The sequence below is a fragment of the Grus americana genome, chromosome 3 (genome assembly GCF_028858705.1).
Source record: "Grus americana isolate bGruAme1 chromosome 3, bGruAme1.mat, whole genome shotgun sequence".
NCBI classification, from domain to species: Eukaryota; Metazoa; Chordata; class Aves; order Gruiformes; family Gruidae; genus Grus; species Grus americana.
Window position 1 is genome coordinate 47,393,485 of NC_072854.1, and position 13,073 is coordinate 47,406,557.

The following is a 13,073-nucleotide window of genomic DNA, read 5'->3' on the forward strand; positions in this document are numbered from 1 at the left end:
TCATCTTGTTGAGCAGAAAAATAAAAATAAAATGAGTGAACATTGTGAAACCATCAGCTCATACACAAAATTTTAACTTGCATATTTTAAAATGGAAGGGGAGGCTGGAATTCCATTATACTGACTTATGTGTATGTATACGTACTTTTTTTTCCAGCTTTTTACTCTAGAAATCAAAAGGTTGCAGATCTGGAAAAAATATTACCTTTTTTTTTCTTTTTTCCCACTTATCCAAATGTCTTCTAGTGTGTATCACTGAAAATAGGGTATAGGAAGGACATTGAGAAGCTAAGTTGTAGGAACTTTTGAGTAGAGGGAATTTTCTAATCTCTGTATGAATGGTTTATAAATTCTGAAAAAGTTGTTCTGCTCTGATTGACTGAAACTTATAATCTGGAGTATTCAAATATTTGCTGTCATTTTAGGTTATGTGGTTCAGGTATCAAGCAGGATCAGAAATCAGATCCTCAAATGATAACTACAAAAGAAGAAAAGGGTTAAATTTTCCACAAATGTGTTGCATAAGGTGAAGTGGAACATCAAGACATACAAACTGATTGTCTATTTACCTGGTGTGAAACTGGACTCTGTCACATGGAAATAATAAGAAACAACAACTATAGCTAAGTTTCAGTGTCAAAGGCTTTCATGGGCCTGAAATGCCAAACTCTCTCAGTTCTTCTTGCCCCATACCTTCAGCTCCAGAGAGCTTTACTCTCAAAGATTTTTTAATAGCACTTATATTACACTTAAGCAAGGATATCGTACTGTAGTTAAACAATACAACTTTTTTGTTGGCATAACAAAGTAGATAATGAGGTCTCCAAAGAATTCCAGATTTCCTATGTACACGCTTATTTTATTACAGAAAGTTAAAAAAATCTCCTAAACTCTACATCCTTCTGCAGCAACTTTAGGTGCTTCATTCAGAGGAGGTTTGACTGACACTCAGGAAGGTGTGAAAGTGCAGTAGTCACATCTTCACTTTGAAATGAGCGTGAGTGGTAGGGTCACTGAAGTAGCCAAAGGGAGGACTAATACGTTTGGTTTACGTTACTTTTACTTCCAAGTTAGAGAAAAAGTGAATTAGGTTTGGTGATCTTATTGTAGTCCTCAGTGGAAGGCTGGCTGGTTTGAAATCCACCACACAACACAAATCTGACAGCCTTGGCACAGGGAAAATGTAGGCAACCGGTATTAGAGCAGCAGAGGTGTTGTAAGTCAGGAGCGGAGTGCCTTTTGCAGAGATGTATAGAGATGTTAATGCACAGCACCTGTCACCACTGTGCCTTGAACCAGCATGTACTATAAATCTCTCATTTTCATGAACAGTAAAATCCCCCAAACTTACAAAGAAATATAAATGCAATAAAAAATATTTTCCCCAGCCCAAATACAGTTTATTCTTTATGAATATACATGTGCTTCTTTGAGTATACTTTTAAACTAGGGACCTGTCAGGAGTTGAGTAAATCATAGCTAGAATATATGCAAGGTCCTTTTGGAAAAAAAAAAAAAAAAAAAAAAAAAACTTAAATATGAACATAAACCATTTTCTAAGGCTTCTGAAATACAGTGTGCTGGTTCTGAAAAACTTTGAAGTCCCCTTGAGGATCTCCACTATAAAGTAATGGGTAAATTTGCTTTACCACCCCCAGGGGCATGTTTTTTTAAGATTATCTGCTAATAAAATAATACAAAAATAGTACATATGAGAGAAGAAAAATATCTGGTTTGATATGAATCCAAACTCAGTAAGATTTCAGAACTGGATAGGTTAAGAACCTGTATATTCCCTTCATAAATATTTTTGCTCCACATTTTTTCACAAAAGATTTTTAAAAGAAAACCTATGTTTATTATTTTCATGTTTATCAGTTTAGATTTTCCTTAAATGTTTTGTCCCTGTTTTGTATTCATAAAATACAACCATTATTCTGATTTCTGTATAAATTAAAGGATTTATCAGATCACAAATATGCATTAATATAGTTTTAAAGCAGGATATGAAATATCAGTATGGCACCCATTTTCTATATGTTCCTATAAGACGCATTAGTATTCTTGTCCTCCATATAGCTTATAACATCTCAAAGTGCATATCATTATATTGCTCATATCCACACTCTTGAAATGGGCTGGATAAATAAGGCTAAGTAAGACAAAAGACAAGATTTGTTTGCATAAAGATTATGTTAAACTTGCTGGAAACAGTAGTGAAATCTCAGGAGGAGAAATAAAAAGCGAGCAGGCAATCTGTGCGTCTCTCATCTCCCTGCAATTCCTAGAGGTTACATATAAGAAGATTAGGAAACAACACACAGACACAATTGAAAATCTTCCTAATGAAAACAAATTTGCCATGTTTGATGGCTTATATAAATCATCATTTTTTGACAGCAACATAATGTGGAAAGACAATTTAATGCAATAAGAAGCTTTCACTTTCTAAGCAAATTGTTAGGGATAGTTCTGTTACAAAGAAAGAAGAATTGAAATGACATTGGAATAACCCAATTCCAACACTTCTAAGAAGCAGATAGGCATTGTTGGAAGTGATGCTATTCTTTTGATGTTTATTTAATTTTCCCAGTGAGATTTCAGAAAACAAAGTATCTTGAATGGATTGGTCAATATATGATATCTATGGGCATGGTGATGACAGTTGTATTTAGGCAAAACTGATTAGCACACACATCAAACATTTGAGACAGAAAACTGAAGAAGCCATATCCAATTCATTCCTTTGCTGAAGCAACCTTAATTGGCTTAAGCTGAAGAAAAATATTCATGCTGTGTTGAACTTCCTTACGTTCAGCTTTACAGCAGTACTTCTCCTCAAAAATACTTTACAGATCCTCTCTTTTAAAACATTGATATACATTAGATACTTGTCTCTGCCCTCTGTAATCTTTACACCTGATTATTCACATATTCAGTATCCCTTAAAGTGAACATCTTTCCTTGAGCTTGTAATCCCTTCCTTCTATTTTATCAGTGCTCACCTCATAGTGGTTAAATTTTAATTCCCTGTGATATTCTGAAGCCATGAGTAAATCAGACAAAAGTAACTTGTTACTAATTCTAGTAACTGGGAGATCATGAGCTACACTCATATTTGACAAACTTACTAGTACAGTTCAACTGTATAGTTCTGGGATTTATTTTTTTTTTAAATAAAAATTAGAAGTATTTTAAGAAAAAAATGTGAATACTGTAATTACTAAAAGAAAATGCAATCAGAAGTTACACTGAAGTTTATTTAATTTAGGCTGAATTAATGAATAATTTCTGCCAAAGGGGAATAAAATGTGTAATACTTGTACATAGGTGATTCTTGCTGAATGGCCACTGTTTTTCCTGTTTTGGAGGGAGTTAGGGTGCACTATTGACTAAAGACAAGTGATTTCTTTCACTAGGGCTACTATTTTATGTGTGAACACAAAAATTTCAGCTGAGCCTATGCCAATGATGAGAGACAGTTCAGAGTATTCTCTTTTTTGCTTCATTGGAAAAGCAGGTAGAAGTGGCTGCTGAGAAGTCTACCTTTGATGAGCAAACTGAGTGCTTGATCAGCTAGATCAGCAGTTTAAGGAGCATGAAGACTGTGACAAATTTGTGGTGCACACTCTAGCACTCACAAGCATGCCAGAGGGTTATAAGAAATGGCATACCTCCCTACATAGTATGGGGTAGTACCTGCTTGCAGCAAATGACACTCACTGTTCTCTGCTCTGACACCACAAAAAGAAGTGCTCTCTCCTCCGAAGTTTCTGTTGTCTCCTGAAATATCAGTGCCCTGCAAAAACACCAAATTCTTAGAGCTAGATGTAGATGTATTAGTTCAGTCACTACTGTTTCTGGCAAGAACAAGAACTGAGGACCTTTGACTGATGACCAAGGTCTACCTCTTGCCACAGTACAATGTCTCTCAGAGCCATCATCCACCTCCCATGACTACAAGAGGGTTTTAGATTCATTCTAGAAGAGATGGAAACAAAGACAGTAGATGATGCTGCCTACTTTTCTATCCTTACAGTTCAATGAGTAAGCATGACACAGTAGCAGTTCACCTTTACTCCCAAATCATGGTCACCAATCATGTAAGGATGCTAATGACTTATCTCTGGCCTTTTAATATACATTTTTCTCCTCTTCTTCCCATCTGATTGTAAAATTCTCTCTCTCCTTTTGTTTTAAACTTTCATAATTTTCCTTTCTCCTTTTTCAGCTTTTGTCTTAAATTGGGGATGAGTTATTTATTAAACCATCGCCTGACATTACTAGAAGTTCCATCAAGAGGTCATCTGACTTCTGGCAGGTGAATGTTAACTCTGCCAGATTCCTCTGCAGCCCATGAACCTGGTGAACCAGGCTCTTGTGAGGCATCCTCTCCCCATGTTGTCTCATTTCAAAATGGGAAGCCTGGAAGGACAAAACCCTGCTAGTCTCGGCCCTCTTCATGGGTATAGAGGCCTTTTCCTCCTCTCTAATAGCTAAGTCTTTCTTTTCTTAAGCGTGTGTGCTTTCCACCCCTCAGGTTCTCCTTCAGCAAGTCTCCTGGCTGTTTGGTGTCCGGAGATTGAATGATGTCCTATGCAGTAGTCAAGTGCACTTCCTTCTCAGTCCCTTTGTTTTGAGCTGTTGCCCTTAGGACAGCTTCTCATTAGAGCAAGAATCTGAACACAAGCATCAGCTAACTGTCCTAACCATGGTGCTCGTGGACAGTTGCTAATTAGGACCTTTGATTGAAGTTACTAATTGTGTAATGTATTTAAAATAATTAAATGTAAACTAATTAAGAAAAATTGTTGAAGGAAAGAACTCATGAGGATGAGACAGGGATATTCAGGGCTCACTCATGGGTCTCACAGACCCAGGGACAGTGAATGCTTTGAACTAGAACAGTCTCAGTGAATGGTTTGTCAGGTCAAGACTACAAGCTTTACAAACTACCTGTGCATTGATGGCATTGAATGACTAATAAACTTATTTTAAACGGCTAAAAAGAGAAGATGGCAAAAAGCAAAGAAATTTCAATGGATTTGTCTGGGGTTCAAGGAGGTGAAAGGAATGATGAAAGACAATTCATTTTCTTGTTTTGGATGACAGATGGATTTGAAGTCTCTTCTAAATACAGAACATTGGTTTTATTTAAAGTGAAACAAGTTGTCTTTCTCCCAAGTGATCTAAAAGATGTCTATCTGAAAATCTTGTCTCTGAACACATACTTTTGTTCATTGAGCTGAAAAATCAGTTATTCCAATAACCACGTGCCAGCAAATCACTCCTAACTATAAGCATGTTTTCAGAAAAGTCATTCCATATTAGAACAAATGACTGATAGTACTAAATAAAAAGATCATTGTTTATTTGTCAAAGGCGGAATTCTAAAGAGAAGAAATTACTTGTTGTGCAAAGAATTTTTCTTTATTTTATCTCCTTTTACACGTGCTTCCTTAACTACATTATCACGCATTATTTTTCCATTCAATTGTCAAGAAAAAAAAATATATTGGACAACATAAACGTTTAAACTAGCTTCCAGTATAAAACATAATTTTGCCGTGTGCTTTCAGAGAGTTTTTCCCTGCTTAGCCCTGGCTTAGTTCTCCTTAACTAGCACATTTTAGCTTGATTTGAAAATGAATCCCAGATGTCCTTGTACATGCAGCGGGCTTTTGGTACATCTATGCAGGAAGGGCACAGATGTGTTTGAAGCTGCCCTTCCAGATCCCATAAAAGCAAAATAGCAAGCCCAACTCCTCTTTGTAGGTCCTCACATGAGAAAGTGCATGGGGCAAGAGGGTGTGTACATGTAGGAGGGATCTTAAAATGTCTCATTCTCCTTACTCCAGTTGTACGAGAACACTTCCCTATGAGAAGTAGGGCTTCACAGAGAGTGCCCTAAGAGCTGTCGGAAGGAGAAGAGATACTATTGCTCACATTTGGTCAAGGGAGGTCCTTTCTGACCCTTTCTTGCCAAAGCCCATGTTCTTCTTCCTTAACTTTTTCAGTCTTCCACCCACACTCATCTAAATCATCTATCTTGGGAACTAAGTTGAAAAAGCATTTTAACTAGAAACCTGAAGATGTTCTGGCTTACTCTCCTTACCTTTCTGTTCTTGCTTCACTCAGCAAACTCAATTCAGTACTTATTACAAAATCTTACTTTGAATCTCTGTGTATTAATTAATACAAGAAGAATGTTCCTTTCCCATTTCCTCACTTTACAATTAATGAAGACTACCAAGAGACAAGAGACTTGAGGTGCAGAGCAGGACAAGAGACTATGGGAATAAGTTGAAAAAAAGAGGGGTTCATCCTGGAATTAAGGAAAAATCTTTTCATCATGAGGACAGACAAACATGGAAACAAGTTTCCTAGAGGCTTTACAGTCTGTGACCCTGTGGTTAGTAAAGCTTGATTGGATACAGCCCTGAGCAACCTGGTCTGATATCAGAGCTGACCTTCATATGAGCAAGGAGTTGGACTAGAGATGTCCTGAGGTCCCTCCCTCCCTGAATTATATTATGAAACCAGGTCTTTTTTATGTCTCAGCTCATACTCCACAGAAGTCATGAAAGATTATTTCTTTGGTAGCAGTAACCCAATGTGCTAATTCCTTACAGTAATTATTATCAGTGTTGCTATAGCTCATTATTAGCTGAATGAATAATTATCTTATGAAGCCAGGTCTTTTTTATGCCCCAGTCTGGTTGCTCTGCAAGAATTCAACAGTAACTGTTGAATTTTGACTAATTCTCCATATTATTTAAAAATATTATTAACATCAGAAATAATTTTCTATAAAACAGTCTCTTTTAACTTTGTGTCATCTTTTATTTCCTTACTTTCCTTCTAAATGTTAACTATAGGCTGTTGGCTTAACTGTGTACATAAGTTTAATTAATACACTGATTCTGTTTTTCCCACATCATCAATGAAGATCTTAAAAACTGACTTAACACATTGCTTTGCTCATACTCAACAGAAGTCATGAAAAATTACTTCTTTGGTTGGAGTAAACCAATGTGCTAATTCCTTACAATAATTGTTACCGATGTTGCTATAGCTCATAATTAGCTGAATATCAATTAGCCTGAAATATGACTGAGAAATTTATATTAATGTTAACCTAATGCTTCATTTACATTTACAGCTGGTTTTAATTATTTGAACAATCACCAAAAATTAAAACCTTCAGTCAGTGAGGTTCCACCTTCACAGATGATTTTCTGGGAATTTAGTAAACAAAGATGACATAAATATGATGAATTATTCCTAGGATTTGCCTTGCAATTACCTGTCAACTGCTTGTATTACAGCAGTTGAAAGTTATATGTATGTTTGTTAAGCTCTAATAAAAATATTACAAAAAACCCAAACAAACAAAACCCCCCAAACACCCCCCCAAACCCCAAATCCCAAACCTCCCAAACACCTTATTTCTCTCCTTCTCTCCTCTTTATTTGTGTCTCAGTAGAGTAACTGGGGACAATGTCACCTGTTGATCCTTTTTAATGTGATAAATTGCTCAAAATGTAGTGATGTACAAGCTTTATTGTCTCTTCATGTTTTACAATGCAATGAACTTATTTATAATATCTTTGTAGAGACAGGTTTTCCTCTTCCGCCTATCAGGTTTTCCTTTCAGCCACAGTTGATGAAATTTGTGAAAAGTATTTTTAACATCTTTATCAGAACTATTTTCTCAAAGAGCAAGCAGGAAGATAAAGTCTTCTCACTGGTACTTTAATGAGCCTTCTCAATTTGGTCACAAATATATGTAAGTTGGAATTTTCTAAAAATGTCTTAGAGAACTGTATTCCCCAAACTCTTTGAAGAATATGATCTGAGGGTCCTACTCCCTTATTGTCTTTCAAAACTTAGTCCAGAAATCCAAAACATAGCAACATACAAGCTACTATGAAGAAAATTAACTCTATCCCAGCCCAAACCAGTACATCTCGAAGAAGGAACTGCTGAAGAATTTTCAGTAATTCCTGGCTACAATATTTAACTATTCACAAAATCACAGAATTGTTTATATTGGAAGAGACTTCTTGAGATCTTCTAGTCCAATGTTGCTGCTCAAGCAGGGTCAGATAGAGCTGGTTGTCCAGGATCATGTCCAGAGAGGTTTTGAATGTCTCCAAGGATGGAGATTTCACAACTTCTCTGGGAAAAGTGTTCCAGTGTTTGACCACTGAAAGTAAAAAAGTGTTTTCATAATTGAGTGATGGAGCTGTGGTTGGTTGACTTTGGCCGGCTGCCAGACACTCACCCAGCTGCTCTCTCCCCTTCCTCAACAGCAGAGGGATAGAAAATAAGATGAAAAACTCATGAGTCAAGATAAAGACAGGGAGATCGCTTACGAATTACCATCATGGTCAAAATGAACTTGACTTGGGGAAAATTAATGTAATTAATTCCTGATTAAAATAGATTTGGATAGTAAGAAACAAAACCAAAACCTAAAACACATTCCCCCAACCTCCACCCCTTTTTCCCAGAATCAACCTAACTCCTTCTTTTCTCACTTCTCTCCCACCTCATGCTTCACTGCCAGGTAGTGTTTTCCCCTTTCTTAAATAAGTTTTCCCAAAGGCACCGCCATCTTGGCTGAAGGGCTCGGCTTGAAGAGGCAATATAAGGTTTGTCTTCACTTCAACCATTAGGTTAGGACAGCTGCCAGTTCAAAGTCAAATGCTTTCTTCAATGGTCTATATTGACTGGAATTTGAGTTACGTAAAGAGGCAGGTATCCTCTGCTGCTAATAAGTTGACAAGATTTGGGAACTGTCCAAAAAGCCTGGGACATTGAAGAAGACAGCTTTACTTGTAGTAGCATCTGGCAGTCTTTAATTTCATATCTTTAGAGATGTATCTAGGCAGGGGTTTGGAGGACAGACACTTAAGTCATAGTCAGCCCAGCGAAGTCTAATTAGGAAAACAGGGACAAATGGGGAAACACTGGGAAGATACATCAAAAGAATCCCAGCCACTTCAGCCAGTAAGTCAGCCTCATTGGGGGCACAACTGAAATGCCTCTATGTGAACGTACGGAGCACGGGGAATAAACAAGAGGAGCTGGAGATGTGTGTGTGTGCCTGCAAGGCTATGACCTTATTGGCATTACAGAGATGTGGTGGGATAGCTCCTATGAATGGAGTGTTGGGATGGAAGGGTACAGGCTCTTTAGGAAGGACAGGCAGGGCAGATGAGGAGGGGGTGTCACCCTCTATGTCAATGACCAGCTGGAGTGCATGGATCTCCACCTGGGGATGGATGAGGAGCCCACCAAGATCTTATGGGTCAGGATTAAAGGGAGCGCTGGGGCAGGGGACATCATAGTGGGGGGTCTGCTACAGGGAGACCAAGCAGATGAAGCCCTCTATAGGCAGATAGGAGCAGCCTCATGTTCACAAGCCCATGTCCTTATGGGGGACTTCAACCACCCTGACATCTGCTGGAGGGACAATGCAGCAGAGCACAAGCAATCCAGGAAGTTCCTGGAATGTGTCGATGACAACTTTCTCCTCCAAGTGATAGAGGAGCCCACAGGGAGAGGTGCCATGCTGGACCTTATTCTCACCAATAAGGAGGGCCTGGTAGGGGATGTCAAGCTCAAGGGCAGCCTTGGCTGCAGTGACCACGAAATGGTGGAGTTCAAGATCCTCAGGGCAGCGAGGAGGGCACACAGCAAGCTCACTACCTTGGACTTCGGGAGAGCAGACTTTGGCCTCTTCAGGGATCTGCTTGGTAAAATACTGTGGGACAAAGCCCTGGAAGGAAGAGGGGCCCAAGACAGCTGGCTAATATTCAAGCATCACCTCCTCCAAGCTCAGGAGCGATGCATCCCAAGAAAGAGGAAGTCAGGCAAAAACACCAAGAGGCCCCCATGGATGAACAAGGAGCTCCTGGGCAAAGTCAAACAAAAAAAGGAAGCCTACAGAGGGTGGAAGCAAGGGCAGGTAGCCTGGGAAGAATACAGAGAAACTGTCCAAGCAGCCAGGGATCAGGTTAGGAAAGCCAAAGCCCTGATAGAAATTAGTCTGGCCAGGGAGGTTAAAAGAAAAGCTTCTATAGGTATATCAGTGAGAAAAGGAGGATGAGGGAAAATGTGGGTCCCCTCCGGAATGAGATGGGTAACCTGGTCACCCAGGATATAGAGAAGGCTGAAGTACTCAATTACTTCTTTGCCTCAGTCTTCACTGGCAAATGCTTGAGCCACACTGCCCAGGTCGCAGAAGGCAAAGGCAGGGACTGGGAGAATGCAGAACCTCCCACTGTAGGAGAAGATCAGGTTCAAGAATATCTAAGGAACCTGAATGTGCACAAGTCCATGGGACCTGATTAGATGCATCCGCGGGTCTTGAGGGAACTGGCAGATGAAGTGGCCAGGCCACTCGCCATCACATTTGAGAAGTCCTGGCAATCCGGTGAAGTTCCCACTGACTGGAAGAGGGGAAACATAACCCCCATTTTTAAGAAGGGTAAAAAGGAAGACCCAGGGAACTACAGGCCGGTCAGTCTCACCTCCGTGCCTGGCAAGATTGTGGAGTGGACCCTCCTGGAGACTATGCTCAGGCACATGGAAAATAAGGAAGTGATTGGTGACAGCCAACACGGCTTCACTAAGGGCAAATCGTGCCTGACAAATTTGGTGGCCTTCTATGATGGGGTTACAGCGTCGGTGGATAAGGGAAGGGCAACTGATGTCATCTACCTGGACTTGTGCAAGGCATTTGACACTGTCCCACACGGCACCCTTGTCTCTAAATTGGAGAGACATGGATTCGATGGATGGACCACTCGGTGGATAAGAAATTGGCTGGATGGTCACATTCAAAGAGTTGTGGTCAACGGCTCAATGTCCAAGTGGAGAACGGTGACGAGTGGCGTTCCTCAGGGGTCGGTACTGGGACCAGCACTGTTCAACATCTTTGTCAGCAACATGGACAATGGGATTGAGCGCACCCTCAGCAAGTTTGCCAGTGACACCAAGCTGCATGGTGTGGTCAACACACTGGAGGGAAGGGATGCCATCCAGAGGGACCTTGACAGGCTGGAGAGGTGGGCCCGTGCGAACCGCATGAAGTTCAACAAGGCCAAATGCAAGGTCCTGCATGTGGGTTGACGCAATCCCAAGCACGACTATAGGCTGGGCAAGGAATGGATTGAAAGTAGCCCCGAGGAGAAAGACTTGGGGGTATTGATTGATGAGAAGCTCAACATGAGCCGGCAGTGTGCGCTTGCAGCCCAGAAAGCCAACCGTGTCCTGGGCTGCATCAAGAGAGGCGTGACCAGCAGGTCGAGGGAGGTGATCCTGCCCCTCTACTCTGCTCTTGTGAGACCACACCTGGAGTATTGCGTCCAGCTCTGGGGTCCCCAGTACAAGAAAGACATGGAGCTGTTGGAGCGAGTCCAGAGAAGGGCCACGAAGATGATCAGAGGGCTGGAGCACCTCTCCTGTGAAGACAGGCTGAGACAGTTGGGGTTGTTCAACCTGGAGAAGAGAAGGCTCTGGGGAGACCTTATAGCAGCCTCCCAGTACCTGAAGGGGCCTACAGGAAAGCTGGAGAGGGACTGGTTACAAGGGCATGTGGTGATAGCACAAGGGGTGATGGGTTTAAGCTGAAGGAGTGTCCGTTTAGACTAGATGTTAGAAAGAAATTCTTCACTGTGAGGGTGGTGAGGCACTGGCACAGGTTGCCCAGAGAGGTTGTGGATGTCCCCATCCCTGGAAGTGTTTAAGACCAGGTTGGATGAGGCTTTGGGCAACGTGGTGTTGTGGAGGGTGTCCCCGCCTGCAGCAGGGGGGTTGGAACTAGATGATCTTTGAGGTCCCTTCCAACCCAAACCATTCTATGATTCTATGATTCTATGAAATGAAGAATTTAATTTATAAGCAATTACTGAAGTAATGATAATAAGAAAACATTCTGTGAAAGAAGTACTTCATTTCAGAGCTAAGTTGCACAATAATTTGGATGGTTTTGTCTTGTGTTTCCATTTCCAAGTACCGAAAGAAACTGAGAAGCATCAAAATCAGGAGGCCCTCCCTAGCCATTTTATGTCAGTGGCTCTTAACTCAGGAGCAAGAGAATTTTCAAGCAATAGTCCTAAAGTACTCCATGTTGTTATTCTCCAAGATATTTTGAAGCAAAAAGTGGGCAGATATTGATATATGGGGTTGAGTCTGCAAGAATCAGACATATCTGTGTTTTCTGGGACCAAAAATATGCATATGTACCTGTAAGTTGCAGTTGCATTTTAAAGAATCTAAGAATCATAGGAGAATATAAGTTGGAAGTGACCTCAGCAAGTCTCTAGTCCATGCCTGTGCAGCTATGGGATCAGACCAGGTTGCTCAAGGCTTTATCCAGTTGGGTAACTATTGATGAAGGGGACTGCATAGCATCTCTGGATAACCTGTCTCATTGACTGTCCTCATGCGGAAAATGTCTTTGAATATGTTAATTTATGTCTACTTATTACATCTGATGATTGTTTTATTACAGAAGACTATCAGCAAATGTTTGTTCTACAAAATTGAAAATTTCCACAGTTGCAACTGAAGTCAAGTATTTTGCCTGACAGGAGTTTTGGAAGACACAATAGAAGACAGGTCTTCTTGGCTCCATAGTTCTCCAAAAACTCATTACCTTAGTTCTGCTTCAACCAAACCTTATAGAAGGGTAGCCTGTTGCAGGTATCCTACCTAATACATTTACAGTCAAGTTAATATTCTGTGAATCTTGCATCTCTTCCTGTGCTATCCAAACTTTTGATTCCTTTTTCTCCTGATGAGATGTTTAGTTTTGCCTCTTGGAATGTCTCATCTACCAACCCTGATAATCAAAACATCTTTCTGGAATGTACAAGGTAATATTTTTATAAGTTCTCTACAGAAAGAGGAAGAGAATTATAACATATGTAAATTGCCATACTCTACCTGTAAAGTCCATTAAAAAAAATAACAACACCTATCAGCGTCTAAAATTGCAAGAATTTTGTGTGTAGTTTTCTAATTGTTTTGCCTTCCTCTGAATCTGTAATTCCAGTCAG